At 38.8% G+C, this 17,336-nt stretch overlaps 1 protein-coding gene and 1 non-coding gene across 5 annotated transcripts in view; both read right to left on the bottom strand.

Annotated features, from left to right (window-relative positions):
- FGF14 (fibroblast growth factor 14) overlaps positions 1–17,336 on the bottom strand; it is a 610,229-nt gene that overhangs the window by 485,377 nt on the left and 107,516 nt on the right. The gene's annotated exons all lie outside the window — the stretch shown is intronic.
- On the bottom strand, positions 15,942–16,048 carry LOC113921170. Its single transcript, XR_003519567.1, has one exon. It is a non-coding gene; the product is annotated as a U6 spliceosomal RNA (small nuclear RNA).

Here is a 17,336-nt window from a genome sequence, read left to right as displayed (position 1 = left end):
TGACATAAGAGCTAAATCCAATGTCTGTCCTTACAAAAAAAAGCAGACGTTCTTTCCCCGAAGAAAAGCTAAGGGAATACGAGGGGCTTCGCTGCGCTGCATTCTCTTGACACAAAAGGAGCAACCTGGACATATGGTGTGGCTCAAACCCGTGCTGAGTAGCTTTTGGACAGGGACACTAAAAACTATACCTAACCTGGTTAATAATAGCAAACCACTGATCCGTCAACTCATGGTGTTTATAGGAAATAGAATTCACAAGAAAAAGAAATAGCAGCATGAGACAATTAATCCACAACATGCAATTTCCTTCTCTGTGCATCGTCTTCACCAAGAGGAAATCTGAAGATTCGCCACCTGTTCAGATGTGCCTTTTGTAAGATTTAGAATGGCCTCCTGCCAAAATGACTAAAGGCATTCATTTATACCACATAATTAAAATAAACATTGTGTTTGCCGAAAGGTAAATTTTGTGATCTAAAGAAGGATGAGGCAAAAAATAGTAACAGTCTCAATTCTCAATTTCCTAATTTTAGTAACAGATATATTATGTGTACTCACCGAGACCACCTGAAATTTAATATACAAAAAGTAGTGACTTTTATTTTTTTTAAAGATTTTATTTTTTATTTATTTGACACAGAGAGAGACATCAAGAGCGGGAACACAAGCAGGGGGACTGGGAGAGGGAGAAGCAGGCTTCCCGTGGAGCAGGGAGCCCGATGCGGGGCTCGATCCCCGGACCCTGGGATCATGACCTGAGCCGAAGGCAGATGCTTAACGACTGAGCCACCCAGGCGCCCCAAAGTAGTGACTTTTAATGCATTTGTTATGACCAAGCTGTATTCCCAATTCACAGTAAATAACTTTGCTCAGCTAAAAACCTTCAGCTTTCCTTTCTTTTTGCACAGGTCCAATTTGAATGCCTCTTTCAACTAAGTGTTTCTCTGCTCTTTTCCTCCTGTTTCCTCTTTTCCTTCCTGTTTCCTCCCTCTTTGGTCCTCTCATGTATTCCTGATAACCGCCCTCTCCGCATAAAACTGAATCCCGTCAATGTGAATTGGGCAATGTGAGTTGGATCCAAATCCAGTTACCACCGCTTCTAGTCACATAACCATAAGCAAATTACCCAATTTCTCAGGCTTCATTTTCTCATATGAACAAGAGTGAAAATTATGCTTACTTCATGGGGTTTCGTTAAGAATGGCACATCCTATATAAACAGCATCTGGCATGTAGTGAATGCTCAGTACTGTGTCTGTCCTTGTTGTCATTGGCCATACCCGTCTACATGGTGGGCATCCCACTTTATACTGAAATCCCCATTATCACACCTTCTCCCCCAACCATTCTTTTTGGGTCCTTAATACAATAACACCTCCAAAAGTATAATTGTTTTAACACAGTGAATCTCATCTTGGGGTACCTGTACCTCTGGGAGTCAGAAACATTTGTTTTAATTTGAAAGAAAAACTACATATATTTGTGAAAGCTCACACAAGCCAACTAAAACCTCAAGTTCCTTTCTAGTAAGTCTGTGGAACTTTTATCAGTGGAACTATTATTTCCACACCCCCCAAACGCACACACACCAACTGTAATATTCATTGGGATTCATTTACTCTTATCTAGTACAATGCAGGTGATCGATAAGTAAAAAGAATAAAATGCCAATTTTCTAATGCTGCTCAGAAGTCCTGATTAACCCCTGTATCTAATATATTATTTTAAAGAATGCAATTTGTTTAGAGGTTAAAAATCCGTCCATAGATCCAAACACACACACCCACACACCCACACACACACGGACACACTATCAGGAGCACTTAGTGGAGGAAATGTTGAAAACCACTAACTTAACCCGTGTCCTGGTTATATCTGTTTGGCACATTACATCTTTAATTCTCAGCCACAGAGTCTGTACACTCTGTGCCCTATGTGGAGTTTTTTTGGTTTTTACTCTTCATTATTCAATAAATTATTTAGATAATGGTGGTAATAGCATTACTCAACTTGTAAATAACTGAATGCAATAATTTTATTCAATGAATAATTTTATTGTAATAAATTATTATAAAATCCACAATAATTAAATGTATATTGATTTTATAGAAACACATCAAAATTATATGTCACTTGCAAAAGGATTTTAGCATACCTTTGAAGCATTTTCTCCAGAGTGATTTTGGTTATGTTCTTCTATCTGTATCAAATGACAAAGATTAACTATTTCTCTTCATGAGTAAAACTTTCTGTAACATCCTGCAGAAGGCACTCATCTGCCTCTTGAGACATCTTTCTTTTGTCACTCTAAAATCACAAATGGTTCATCCCTGGTCTTTTGTATAAATTAAAAGATATGCAAAAATATACCATTTCATTGAATTAAGTCATGATGTCTGGACTAGAAGCATTCTTTATATTATAATCTCTGAAAAATATTGCATTTAAAACTGGAAAAGTTTCTCTCCCAATCCTTAAATTAAAAAACAGCTTTTGAAACATATGAAAAGTAAAGAAGGTAAAAATGAATTTGAGAGTAATGAGTTAAGCATTCAAAACATGGAGTCATCCATTGAGAAACACCTTGTTGATAATCCCAATGGCTTATGGGGGTCCCTGCAGAGAACATCTGATATAGAATCTGCGTCTCTTTTTGTGATTGATGAACTCCTAGACTTTTGTGATTGATGAACTCCTAGATTTTGGAACAGAGATGGTACTTTTAAAGTGCTGTCCTATGATGTGAGTCCAAATTCTGGATCATCGAAGGAGATTTCCCTTCCCAGGGTTCACCTCTGCTTAGCCTGAGAAACTACTCCGCCTCCATTTTAACTCCCTCTACAATCTTCTCAAGACTAGTAAAAAGGAAGGATTATTTTAAATGATTTTTTGCACATTGTTTCAAGTGTTCTAAATTCACTTTGCCAAGTGAATTGAACAGATATGATCCCAGGCATGTGCCATTTGCACGTTAACCCAGAGGATAATGATGATCATGACTGGGACAGGCATGGTAAGGATGAAGAAAGACACCACTGAATGGTCATGAGTAAAAACAACACATTCCCAAATTGGATTTTAGAGCAATAAACAGTACAAACAAACAAGCAAGCAAGCAAACACAAAACCTTGCATCATACCCACTTCTTGAGCTACCCTCTTACGACTATGGAAGATGGAAGCAGAATATACTATTATTAAGAAGCACTGTGGGATATGAAACAACTATGAACTTCCAAGTCAAACTCAGGGGGTGGCTTTCGGCAAATTATTCAAATGACAATTTTTTCGTTACCAACGTGGAGACTCCAGGTTGTCTCGAGGATTGCATGGGATGATATAAGGGAACACCACTGCAGAGTGAGATCTCAATAATTGTGCTTTTACCTTAACTACTAAGTTATACTAACTAATGTTTTCTGGGAATTTCTGGCTGCCTACCTTGGAAATGGATACATACATATAATTATTATGTACTGTTTAATTCTAGCCACTACACTGAAGAGTATTTGAGTTACTATATAACATGGCTTTTGTTTTTTATTTTTTCAGTAAAGAAGTTCCTGTGTCTTATTTAAATAAAGTTATTAGTAAAACAAAAATATGTATATTATAAATTTGTAAAATTATAAATTTGTAAATTATATCATATTAAACAATACATAATATACTTATAACAGCATATATATATACATATATATGTGTGTATATATATATATATATAAAATTAGTTCATGATCACTAAATCAAAAACACTTCTGCAAAGATCTCAGAATCTTCTCTAAACTACTGACATATTTAGACTATGGAACCTTTCTTACAGCTTATTGTGTTCACTACAGGCCATCAAACAAAAATTCTGCAGCTCTGAAAAGACTGTTGGTTCACTGTCAGTTCAAAAAATTCTTTATCCTTTTAAGAGTTTTGAAGGCTTTGGTGTGTTATTCAAGTTACCTGAAAAACCCATAACTGTCATGGCATACAACAGTCTTCTTTCTGAAACACTGAATTTTTTTTTGGAGAATTTTTTATTTAAGCAATATCTTATATAAGCAACTAGAAACACACGAATGATGTGTTTAGTTACTAACATAACATTTTTAAAGTTGACAGTAAATGATGCAAAAAATCAGAGGTTGCAAGGTCTTAGTGTTGCCATTAATAACAGAAGAGTGTGACTGACTAATTTGGGTGTGTGTCTATGGGTATCTGTGCTGATAGTCACCCTTATAAAACGAATGGAGGCCAAGATGTAGAGACTGTGAAGTCAAGGATGCTTGCTAAAGGTATATCAGAGATGATGCAAGGGTTAAGGCTTTGCCTGTTGGTTTTTGTTTTGTTTTGTTTTTTTTCGTTTCTAATTTCAATTATTTTATCTGTAGATTAAGTTTATCAATTGCCACATTAGCAGAATATGGCCAATTTTACCAGCCTTATTTTTAAACAGATGCTAGACAACAAAGAGATTGTGGTTGATCGAATTCTATTTTAGAATGCCTGTCAAGAAAATCTATTTTAGAAGTCATTATTGACTTTATATTCCTATTTTAAACAACCACAATGTCACTTTGCCTTAAATTTATACATGCTTGTTTTAATTCTAAAGTTGTGTTTAAGCTGAAAGTTATCCAAAACTTGGAAAAGCCACCCCTCATTATCAGAAAGGAAGGACTGTTCCATAGCTACTTCCTGTCTCAAACTCCCCTCCCTCCCCTGAGGAGTGTGCGGTTCACCGATGCCTTCCGTCTCATGTGGGAGCAGCATCCGGTCCCGTGCCATGCCTATGGGGGTCACTTAGAGGATCCCGCCTAAGCTTAACTCACCAGTCCAGCTTGTGTCCTGCCGACTCGCTCTTCCATTTCCCAGGGGGGGGGGGGGGTGGGAGGGTGGGAAGGGCTCCAGGCAGGATTAGGAAGCCAGCCCCAGGCTCTGCTCTCTTGCCCTCCATTATCCTGCTGGAAAGCATCCCACACCAGGAGAATCCCAGGAGAGGGAAGACCTTCCATAACCTCAAACACTTACCGAATCTCACCAAGGGGAAAAAGGAACAAAGTTGAATGCTGAGTAACTTTTTCACAAACTTTACAGCTATTCAAACTCTTCTCTGACGCGAGTTCTCACCAGCTAAAGAGAGCCCACAGAGGTGGTCCTGCCCTCAGTGACTTCTTAGTCTGCTTATGTAACTGATCTCATTTAAGGCATGTATTTTATAAAATTTACATCCTTACTATCCCTGTCCAGGTCATTATTATCTGAGTAAGACTGGAAATGATACATGGCTGGATCACATCTGTTCAGTTCACTTCGCAAAATGATAGGCCCAGAAGCAAATGTGACCGTGAGAGTAAATGTGCTTCTCTCAGGCTGACAGGGGTCTTTGAAGTGCCCCTGTAAGAAATGCAGAAAGATGGGGGCCCACCCACCCATCCCTTAGCTTAAGTGTCTCTGCCACCAGACTCCATAAATGAATTCTAATGAAATAGCACAAATGCAGCTTAAGTCCTTCAGGCGATCCCCCTAACATCCGCAGCCCAAAAAAAGAGACTTAGCCTGGTCACAGGCTAAGATTTCTGAAGGGTCCCTTGCTTCACAGAAGAAGAAACAGAGGCCCAGGAGGTATAAAATGGTTTGTGTAGAATTGCAAAACTAATTGGCGGCCATCTCCTGAGGCTCAAGGGTCTGCCCCTCAGAGAATAAGCAATGTACAAGTTAAAAATTCTAGAAAGGTAGCTTCTAAGATAAGAGAAACAATATATTTCCCATTTTGAAGAGTACCATGTAAGAGTATTTTGAAGAGTATTTTGAAGAGCACCATGGAATATTCATGTATTTGGATAACGAGTAGTTTTTGAAGAAAAAAAAAAAAACACATAGAAAGGAAAATAGTCCAGTGACTCGACTCGTTCATTGAAACAGTTTTATTCTCCCTACAACTGACATTTACTCCTCCTCTTGCAGAATCACAATCCACAATCTCTCATATTTTTTTGAGAGAAAGAAGAGGAATATGAAGTTTTAAGCTCAAGAAGCGAATAACGGAGCATTGTTATTTCCATATTTGGGACTATCCTGGCAAGTTGGAGCTGAGATGAATTCTAACTTGACCCTTTTCTGGACACAACCAGAGAGGAGTTACTTATCTCTTTAGGTGCCACATTTCTAGTGCACACTTCGTCAGCACATACACTAAAATAGGTGCCACGTTTCTAATCTGAAAATAGTCACGTTAGCCTCTCCCTTGACACAACCATGGGGATGAAATCAAATACCACAAATAAAGCAGGTGGTACAGTGACTAATGTATACTAAGTGATTTTTTTTCTCTCTTCTGCCTTGCTCTCCCTAACAAAGCAAATAAAAAATAAAAAATAAAAAACCCTTCTCAGAGACAATGCAGTTTAACATCTAAGCTTTTATAATATAACTACAAAGGTCTTGTTCGGGAGAACATGCTTTGGGAACTCCGTTTGAAATGTACCTAGGCTCCCCTGGAAAGCATCCAGGCATCCCTGCTCCCACTGAATACACAGGATGCCTTCAGAGTCTGCTCCCAAATGTTATACTGCTTGCAGAGTTTACATCTTACTGGAAACAGATGGACTTGGAGATGTGATACTCAGAGACCAGGCCTAAAACTGTACTCTCTGCATGATTTAATATATCAGGGAGGAAGCTCTCTACATGGTAAACACCAGTTACAAGCGTCATTTGAGTATATTGGGGCTGCAGCTCTGTATGTGTTAGATAATTATTATTATTTCCTTTATTCAATCTGTTCAAATAAGTCCCTACTTAGACCACATGCTGCAGGAAAAATAGGCAATTATTTCAGCAGTCTCCAGACATGTCAACCACTGAAGAATAAATAATATATTTATCTTTAAAAAAAATGTCATTTTAACAGCCAGCACCAGAGTTCCCCTAAGTGAGACAACCACCTTGGTTTAAGAAAATTCCCGGTAGACTGCTGTAAGCAGGGAAGTGTGACCTGAGAGAACGCCTTATGTGAAGACCGCAAAACCAAGGGACAGTTTGACTGCTCCACGGGATGCTAACAGAGTCTGGAGGGTGAAGGAGGCATCTAGAGAGGAGGGTGGGCAAGTCATCAGTGAGAGTGGAGGGGACAGTGGACAGCAAGATAACAGACAGGATTGATCGTGCAGGAAAAGAGATCAGTAAAAAAAATTCCAAGTGGCAGGGAAGTCAGGGCACGGAGTTATTAACAAAGCCAGAGTTTGGGTCTGTGACGTAAAACTACCTTCACCACTGCAAACCTTCGGTAAAGCCATCATACACACCAATGTCTTGTTTGAATGGTGGTTTTGGTTTCACTTCTGAGCATGCACGGAACAGAAGAGTATGAAGGGCTCCAGCAGCTGAGACAAAAATCAGATCTAGAGCCCAGCAAAAATATGAAAACACATCTAGGGTGAATATGAGAACATGAGCCCCTGGGAAACAAGAAGAATTGGGGAGAGGGTGCTGAGTTTCTACAGAGTGTGCAGATGGGAATTTAAGTCAGATTTATGTAAACGTCAAAGGGACCCAACAGGAAGGTTATGAGAATGAACAGAAGCAATCTCCAGTCGACAAGCATTAAAGGAATAGCACAAAGAGGCACTTTCCAAGGTGCTTGGGGAACCGAATTGGGATTTCATCCATTTCTGCTGTGGCCTTCTATTTTTTCCCAGATGCTTGAGGCTTCACGAGTATTATTTATTATAAAATAATTTTAAATGCATTCTAAATGAAATTAAGTCATTGTTTTGATGAAAAGTAAAACATTCCTTTTATTGGCTATAAACAGAGTAGTGGCAAAACTGAATTTCCTGGGTACAGGCTGAGTGTCTCAGAAGGTAGTAAGTACAGCCCAGTGGTGTGCCACTGTCCTTTGAACATTTCCATGGATTTAAAAATGTCCAGTGAAGGGTGACCCTCTCCCTAAAAACCCCACTCAACAGCCCAGTGAAGTAAGCCTGTTCTGAAGTAAGCAAGTACACATATAACACATATGTTATAGCATGTTCTGGCCTCACCTCCTCTCTCTCTCCACAGTCATCCATTCCTCAAAGCAAAGCAACCAAATCCCTACCCCCACCATTCCTCTGCCCTGACCTACGACGCCAGCATGCTCACCAACCACCTCCTAATTATGCAAACTTACCATCTGTCCTTTGCCCCCATCTCTTTCTTTCATCCCTCAGTCCCAGAACATTGACCAAAGCCTTGTCATTAGACTATTCACCCCAAAGCCTTGTCCTTAGACTATTCACCCCACCTCAGAATCCTTGACTCTGTTTTTCCTGAGCATTCCATTATTACTCCGATCCTAACTTCTCAGTCATCATGAGGTTCTTCTTCCTCCACAAGTGCCTGAAATTCTTTGTTTCCAGATCCCATCCTTCATTTTGTTTGCTCATCCGCCCTGCATGCCATGCTTCATCTGTCACTGAGATACCTCTCCAGATATCGCGTCTCTCCCAGCTTCTAACTCTACTTCCAATCTCTACTTTCCAAAAGCATGCTGCACATGTCCCCTAGGTATCTCACCAGATAACTCAGGATCTCCATGTCCCAACCAGTGGAGACAAGGGATGCTCTGCCAGGATTTAGCTTTCCTCCACCAGCACCTCTCACAGCTATACTAAGGAAACAAAATCAGATATTGGCACTGCAAACACGGTATCTCCTAGTCATATAATAATGGAGAAACTCCACCCACATATAAAGTCAGAAGATGCCAGAGATTCCAATCTTGCTCCTCCTCTTGTCCCTATGTCATTATAAGTCATCACAAAAGCAACCACCTGAGCCACATCTTTTTTTCAGTCTTTATTTATATTCTACTTAGATAACATACAGTGTAATATTAGTTTCAGGTGTACAATGCAGTGATTCAACACTTCCACACCCAGTGATCATCACAAGTGCCCTCCTTAATCCCCATCACCTACTTAACCCTTCCTCCCTCCCACCTCCCCTCTGATAATCAGCAGTTCGTTCTTTACGGTTTAAGAGTCTGTTTCTTAGTTTGTCTTTTCTCTCTCTCTTTTTTTTTTTTCCTCTTTGGTCATTTGTTTTGTTTCTTAAATTCCACATATGAGTGAAACCATACGGTATTTGTCTTTCTCTGCCTTATTTCACCTAGCATAATATTCTCTAGCTCCACCCACTTCATTGCAAATGATAAGATTTCATTCTTCTTTATGGCTGAATAATATTGTATTGTGTATATAAAACACATCTTCTTTATTCATTCATCAGTGGTTGGACACTTGGGCTGCTTCCATAGTTTGGCTATTGTAGATAATGCTGCTATAAACACTGGGGCATGTAACCCTTTGAATTAGTATTTTTGTATTTTGGGGGTAAACACCTGGTAGTGCAATTGCTGATCATAGGGCCACCTCTTCTTTAGAAATTATTTCATCTATCTTAACATCATAATTAGCTGAGCAACTGTAACAATAATTGATTTCCCTTTCCTTCTAGAGAAATGTATCTGTATCTCCACAACACTTGACGCTCCCTAACAATATGTTAAATAGAATGGCTCTGTAGACCAAAATTTCCTCGTCCCCACATCGACCTTCAATGTACCACCCTCAACATTTATCTTAAGTTCAGTCACTAAGAGCTTCCCAAAGTTGTGTCTCCTACAGTTGCAATTCTCAAAATGCATTCCACATATATAAGTCCATAGGGTGCCCCATTTTAAAAATGACCTTCATAATAAAAAATTAGAAATGCTGCATACCTCCCCCTTTGAGATTTACTCCAAAACCTCATACAACACGAGCTCTGAAAAGTCCTGCAATTAAAAATAAAAACTTTCTACTTTTTATGTAAATATTTGCCAAATAGTCTTACCCACAGACCCCTTTTCTTAAGTCATACTTATTAATATCTGAGGAGGTTAAGATACAGTTTGTCAATGTAAAAATATGTAGTGGCTTCAACAAGGCAGAAGTCGATCTCTTTCTCCAAGGAAGGTAAGCGATCTAAAACTGACATGGTGGTTCCAAGGCATGAGGGACCAAGCTCCTCTTATCTTGTTGCTCTGTAGTCCTCAGTAGGCAACATTCCATACCCTGACTGTTCCAACTCCTGCCATCACTTTCACACTCCATCCAATGGAAAAAGGGGGAGTGGGCATACTATTCCTTCTATTTTCAGCAAATGCCTTGGAAATTTTTCACCCCATTTTCATTCATGTCTCATTGGGCGTGCCTTCATCAAATGACTGCAACCAGCTCCAAGAGAGGCTGAGAAATAGTCTTTAGGGACATGGTCATGTACTTAGCTAAAATATTTATTGCTATAAAAGAAGAGGAGAATAGAGAGAGGAGGAGAAGTAGTAATTTCTGCTACAATATCTATAGAACCCATTTGGGGGCATGTTGGCTTAAAGACCTGATGAACATGAATGAGATTATGGGGGACATATATTAAGCAAACTATAAAGAAGTGCTTTACTAGCATCATCCAAAAGTTCACAGTGTAAAACAGTGCTTTGCCATAAGTTTTATTTTTCCATATTCTTCAGATTTAGTGTAGATTCTGACCATTCTTGGAAAATATAAGTATTTTCAAAGATTTACATTGACATATTTTCTGTGAACTCATTACCCACCTTAATCATTCTACATTGAAAAGATGTTATCAAAATCACTTTTCTCTCATGTATGTATTCATAAGGGAGACATTAAGTGATATTAAGTAATTTATTTCCTTTTCTAATCCTTAAATTCAAGGCTGCCACTCACAGGCAATGTAACCTTGGGTGGGCCAGTTAACCTTTCCATGTCTCAATTTTTCCATTGTAAAATGAAGATATGATATGCACAGTGCAGTATTATTGTGGGGTTTAAATGGAATAATGCATATAAAGTACCAGAAGGCAGTAGGTAGTCAGTAATTGCTGACACTTTCTTTCACAAGCTAAAAGCGAGTATCACTAGATTGTCTTTAATATGGCAAAAACAACGGTGAGGAGTAGAGGGGTGCTGTAGAAACAGTACTGGCACTGGGACTTCAGGAAACACCAGAGTCGATTTGCGCTTTTTCCTTTTCCACTGAGAGAGCAGGACTCTAACATAAGCTGAGTCCGGCATGGTCTCAAACTCTAGGAAACAGCTCTTGCACACACACAAGTGTATTTCAGGTAGCCCACTTAAGGGTCTCCAAATCTTAACTGTTTTACAAAGAACAATCATAAAACTTCCTAAGACTGTCTTGATCTACTCATCACCTCCATGAAGTCTACAGGAGGTAAGTCCTCAATAAAATTTGTTGACTAAGGGAATGATTGGGTGTTTCTGGATAAATGAAAAACCTATTGAGGATAAATAGGGCAAAGTCCTAAGGAAAAACTCATTAGCAAATTATACTTTGCCTAAAGTTTAACCTTAGCATAATACAAACGCCGGGAAATAAACAGTACAACTACCCCTCGCTACAATTCCTCATTTTAAAAAAAGGAATTAGGCTAGATGCTCTGTAAGATATGTTTCTGCTCTAGAGTTTTCTGAAGTGAACTTGCTATGCTAATTTCAATGTGAATTTTTTAAATTAAATACCACTACAAATTTATTACAAGTAACCAGGACCCCACTTGAGTGTATGCGTCAGCTATAAAATAATAGAAACATAAAATTAAAGTATTTCAACGGAGATTTCAAAAACAAATGCTTGTTCATTTTTTAAATTTTTCTATTCATGGTTTTAACGCATGAATTGAGACATGGAAAGGTTAACTGGCCCACCCAAGATTACAACAATCCTACTTAAAAATTTTAAATGATATTTCTTACTAACTAAGGAGTACAAAAGACTAAATAATTAATATAATCATTGTTTACTGCAAACAATGTTTATAGATTCTCTAGTGCTCTCGCTCTTTGTGTGTGTATGTGCATGTGTTTGTCTCACCACTTTGAGCTGTATATGTTACATATTTTGCAAAAAGGCAAAGGAAAGTCACAAAAGGCATAAAAGAAGAAATCTTGGAGGACCATTAATTGAACATGTATATTCATGCAGAAATTATAGCTACAAACTTGTAGCCTCCTAATGTCACAGAAAATTTTTCATAGAGTAAAGGATTATATTCATAAACCCATAATAGTCCCTTTGGTGACTTTTTTTTTTAAAGATTTTGTTTATTTATTTGACAGAGAGACAGCGAGAGAGGGAACACAAGCAGGGGGAGTGGGAGAGGGAGAAGCAGGCTTCCCGCGGAGCAGGGAGCCCGACGTGGGGCTCGATCCCAGGACCCTGGGATCATGACCTGAGCTGAAGGCAGACGCTTAACGACTGAGCCACCCAGGTGCCCCAACCCTTTGGTGACTTGATGAATGTTCTTGGTACCCAGATTAGAACAATTCTTTTGATTATGAATGTTGCTTCAAGGGCTATTTCACTACTTCATTAAGAAGAATTTCCAGATTTTACATGTGTGTGCTATGTGAAATACATTCATGGAAGCTGTTTTTCTGGAGATGATAGAAAGTCTAGGGAAGTATCTTGGAATGATTTACGTACATGCATTTCCAGAATCAGGGTGAGCTAATGATTGATGGGTTAAATGCTCATTAGTACTTTTTATCAGATCAATAATAATAAACTTGGTTTCTGAACAATTTGGAAAGTTACATTAAGAATTAATATCACACAATCTTTGCCCAGAATTCTCCTGTTTTGTTACTCAACTCTGTTTTGTTATTCTGAAGCAGCAGCAGAAGGAAAAAAAAAAATACAAAACAACTATGTCTCTGAAGCATGGGTTAGAGATTCTTAGAACATTCTCTGACTGAGGGCAAAATTGGTGTCACTGTTTAGGGCAGGTTCCAACTTTATAGATGGAGTTTAGTAATCCCACCTGCGGGTGTTGAATTTAAGGGACCAAGGATCACAGATAGTCACTGACTATTCTAACCAAATGTGTCTACATTCTCTCTCCTGAATGCATTATGAGCATTTCCTTCCCAACACCACCTCTGCTTATTCCATTCTCCCCACCACTGCTCCCCTGTACCCCTTGAAATAAATGCCCTGCTCCTCAAAGTGTCCCCATCACACAGAGACCGATCAAGTTGCTCCTCTTCCACAAAATCCCTCTTTTCCTTTTAAAGGCTGAAATAGGCACAATATTTATTATCTGCATATTGCACAGAGTCATATATTTCATTGAAATGTTTTGTTTTTTTGCATGAGCATCTCGCCTGGCAATTTTCTGTGGTCAAAAAGCATGTAGGATTACTTCCCTCTATCACTCATAATGCTCATTATTGTGGATCGCTTGTACACAATGACTAATGGATATCTGTTAAATGAATTTATCAATGAAAGCCATAATTTATGTGTTACCCTACTTTTTAAACCATCAACCCATTCATTTGTGGTCCACAAAAGGTACTCAATAAATCTTTATTGATTAATTAATTACTTCACTGTTGAGTCAGAAATTGTGGAATTAACAACAAAAGATTATGATTATAACCTAGTATTTGTTATTTTAAATGGATAACATTTAATAATATAAAGTGCCTAAAGCACTCTGTGTAATTCCACAGAAGCCACACTATGAACACTACCCTTGTGATTAATTTCTAAAGAAGACAAACATTTTCTTCCTTCCTTCACGCCTGGTGAGGACATAAGGCATATGTTTTGTTCCTAGTCAGTCTTCCCTATCTCTAACACATAGCTGACAACAGTTCATAAATTTGAGTTTGAATAGTGATAGCAATTAGGAAGAAGGCAAGGCTACCAAGTCCCTTGCATAAATATATTCTGGGTTTGGTCTGACCTTTCTGAAAACGTTGCATATGTATGCTGCATGTTTGCATGTGTTCTGTCTGGCATTACACTGAGCACGTGAAGTTAAATGTCCCTGGGCCTAGATCTCCAAGCCACCTTAATTTATGACATTATTTGGGATATAATCACAGTGAACAAATCTGTTCCATAGGAACTGTTTAAAAGATAGACATGTAAATTGTTTGGTAATTATTTGTGAAAACCTCTCTATTGATGCCATGTCTTTTTTTTTTTTCCTCCTCCCCAAATGTTTTTTACTTGTATTTATTTAAATTTCAGACCAGAACTGTAGGGCAGATCACATAACAATTTATATCTCTATAATGAGAAAATATCTTAGTCTAATGTCTAATCAAATGTCTAATACTGAATGTTTAATTTTAAAAATTAAAGCTTTTGCTTTTAATATAAATGGCCAAGATGACACAAAAAGACACCAAATAGAATTTTAAAGCTGAGAGACTGATAAAATTATTGTTACTATGCATAGAATATTAGTCCTTTTACTAATTAACCCCATTAAACCACTCGCCCCCTACAAAATTTTATCTTTGGGAGAATAATCCTTTGGTTGCTGGAGTTCCACTTTTCTCCCTCTATGTTTCCACTACTTAAGCATGCTAGAAATTCTCTTTAATCATCTTCTTTTTAAGATTTTATTTATTTATTTATTTGATAGAGAGAGAAGGAGAGAGAGAGAGAAAGCACAAGCAGGGGGAGGGCAGAGGGAAGGGCAGACTCCCTGCTGAGCAGGGAGCTTGACGCGGGGCTCGATCCCAGGACCCTGAGATCATGACCTGAGCGGATGGCAGACGCTTAACCGACTGCGCCACCCAGGCGCCCCTCTTTAATCATCTTCTATACCAAACATCAGGCACAGTGCCTGACACACTGTAGACACTCAGTGATTGTTTGATCAGTGAATAAAGGAGAATCTTTTGGAGTTACACAAATGAACTAAAATCTTTTGAGGACGGGTGATAAAAAAGCGTTCGCATCAAAGGATAAAGTAGCCTTTCAAGTTGAATTTGTCTACGACTGAGAAAGTGGTCTGTGTTCACGTAAGCCTGCGAACTATAGCTGGTTGTAAACTCATGCAATAATTTGCGATAATTAGGACAGTCTTATCCTCACATATCCTCATATTATCAACAATTAAGAAGAAAACTGATTCAAAGTACAAAGCTGAATTCAAACTGATTCAACTTTGTAAGAATTCTAAATGCAGACCAAGATACTTACTTTCTTGTTTTTTTTCTTTTTTACTATTCCATAATAACATTTAGAAAATCAAAACAAAAGTACTTCGAATCCCTCAGAAGAAAAGTATTATTCTCATAAATTTTAACTAGTCACCTCATAGCACAGTAATAAGCATTTTGTGCTTATTTATGGAGTAAAATATATTTCTATTATTTCATATATCCGAACAGGTGGTGTCTTTTCTCATTTTTAAAAGTGTGTACCTTCCAGCATTTTTCTCTCCACTCTGAATTTGTTGGTTTTCTTTTCCTACTGTAGTGCCAGTAAGTGCCAAAGACACCCACATGGCTCAGTACTGAAACTGCTACAGCCCTTCCCCTGACAGTCCAGCCTCCGGACGCAGGAGTCCCCAACCCCTGAAGCTCAGAGGAACAGCTCATCTTTGGCTCTCTGGTCAAACCTGTTCTGGCGCCAACGACCAATTTCTCCATTAAATTCTAGTGCTGTGCCTGAATCCAGCCTCAATGTGGCATCATGCTTCTCTGCATATGCAAGTCTTGGCTGTAGTCTTGAACTCATGTCTGGAGTGAGTGATAGGGTACAACCCTGAGCTAGGTCCAAGGCCATGTCACCCTTCCCTAGCAGTTTGACTGCCTTGTCCCTCCCAATCCCGCCTTCAGATGACATCGTTGTTTTAGCCTACACAGTTGTCACCAGCCCTCGCCCGGACTACGTGCCCTAGAGATGACATGGCAGCAACAGAGAGCCACCTTGTGAGTGAGAACTGCTCAGTGGACCCATGCAAACCCATATAGTTTGTAATTATCCTTTAGTGGAACATACAATGTTGCCAAAGTCAAATAGAAATTATATAACCAATACTATTTTCGAAAACGGCATCGTTCTCTTTCACTTTGTATCGCTTTCACATAAAAATTTCATACATCATCCTTGCATAGCAGCCATGCAAATCTTCCCTGCATCGTTCCAATGTTACTATATGTGCCGCCAAAGCAAGCGCTCACATACCAATTTTTAAAAATCAAAACAAAGAGAGGGCAGAAACTGAGCAATATTATTTTTTAGTAAGCTGCATGTTTTCTTGGGTATGAGTCTAAGAGCAGTAAAAAGATGCTCTTGCTAAAAAGGGTGACTGATACCGATTCTCTAACTTTTTAGCTACAGACTGTTGAAACTATCTACCGACTCACTAACTCAAAATAACCTTATGAATTTCCTTCATTCCTATATGAACTATCATTTAAAAGTTAAAACTAAGCATTTTCTTCTTTTGGAATTAACACATTTCAGGGCATTTTATACACTGGGCTTGATCCTATCTTCAGAGAAGAGGAACCATATTCAGAGCTCTCAGTGGAACACAGAGAGGAACTTGCTAGCGTGTTCAGAAGATTTGGGAGAAAAAAGCCGAGACGGTTTCACAGTGGTGCTAAGAAAAGCCTAGAGGAGCTTATTTCTCACCCGTCTCAAGAATCTGTTATCTGTTCAACAAAATACATAAATACGTAAATACAAATTAAAATGGATCGATAAATAAAACTTTCTAGAACCAGATAATCATCAACCACCAAGCTAAGGAGCCTCACATGACATCAAGCTATACTGGAAAAACTGAGGCCAAAATTTCAAGAGTCTAGCGTGAATAAAATGGGATCCTAAGAATGAGGCTGGCAAGAAAGAGCTCAGAAGCTGGAGGCTACGGTGTCCCTGGAAGGATTCAACAGGTTCTTGAGCAGGTGTCCCCCCACACTCTGGTTTTGACCACCGTGACTGGCAGTGGAGGACCCAGGCCACACCACCAGCTTGCCCACTCCGGCTTCTCTGTACACAAATTGGAGGTGCTTGAAAGAGGAGAGAGATGCTTTGGAGTCACTGAAATGAGTCAGCACATTAATGTTGATTCTACAGTTACTTGATTTAGAGCCAGCCTGGCTTGTGACCCCAGGTCGTCCAAACCCTACCGCTGCAGAGAGACCAGCTGAGCAGAGCCAGTGAAAACCTATTCCTCTGGCTCGCATTTATTTAGTTAACATGAATCAGTGGTCAATCCGAAACTAGCCTTCCCGTTCGTAAGTCTTCGAAAGGTTTTTGAAAACGGCTTGATAATGTGCCTCTAATGGCATCCTAAATTTTGCGGGGCTGTGTTGTTGTTAATAAAAGGTCTATTTTTCATGAATTTAAGTGAACAGAAAACAACTTGTGGCATTTAAAGGAAGTCAAATTTTACCTGCCAAACATTTCCTAATATACACTCCAGAGCAAAATAAATATGGAAATTTCTATGTCTT

This window comes from Zalophus californianus, chromosome 3 (genome assembly GCF_009762305.2).
Source record: "Zalophus californianus isolate mZalCal1 chromosome 3, mZalCal1.pri.v2, whole genome shotgun sequence".
NCBI lineage: Eukaryota > Metazoa > Chordata > Mammalia > Carnivora > Otariidae > Zalophus > Zalophus californianus.
The sequence above is the reverse complement of the archived record's forward strand: the minus strand, read 5'-3'. Positions and strand labels throughout refer to the sequence as shown.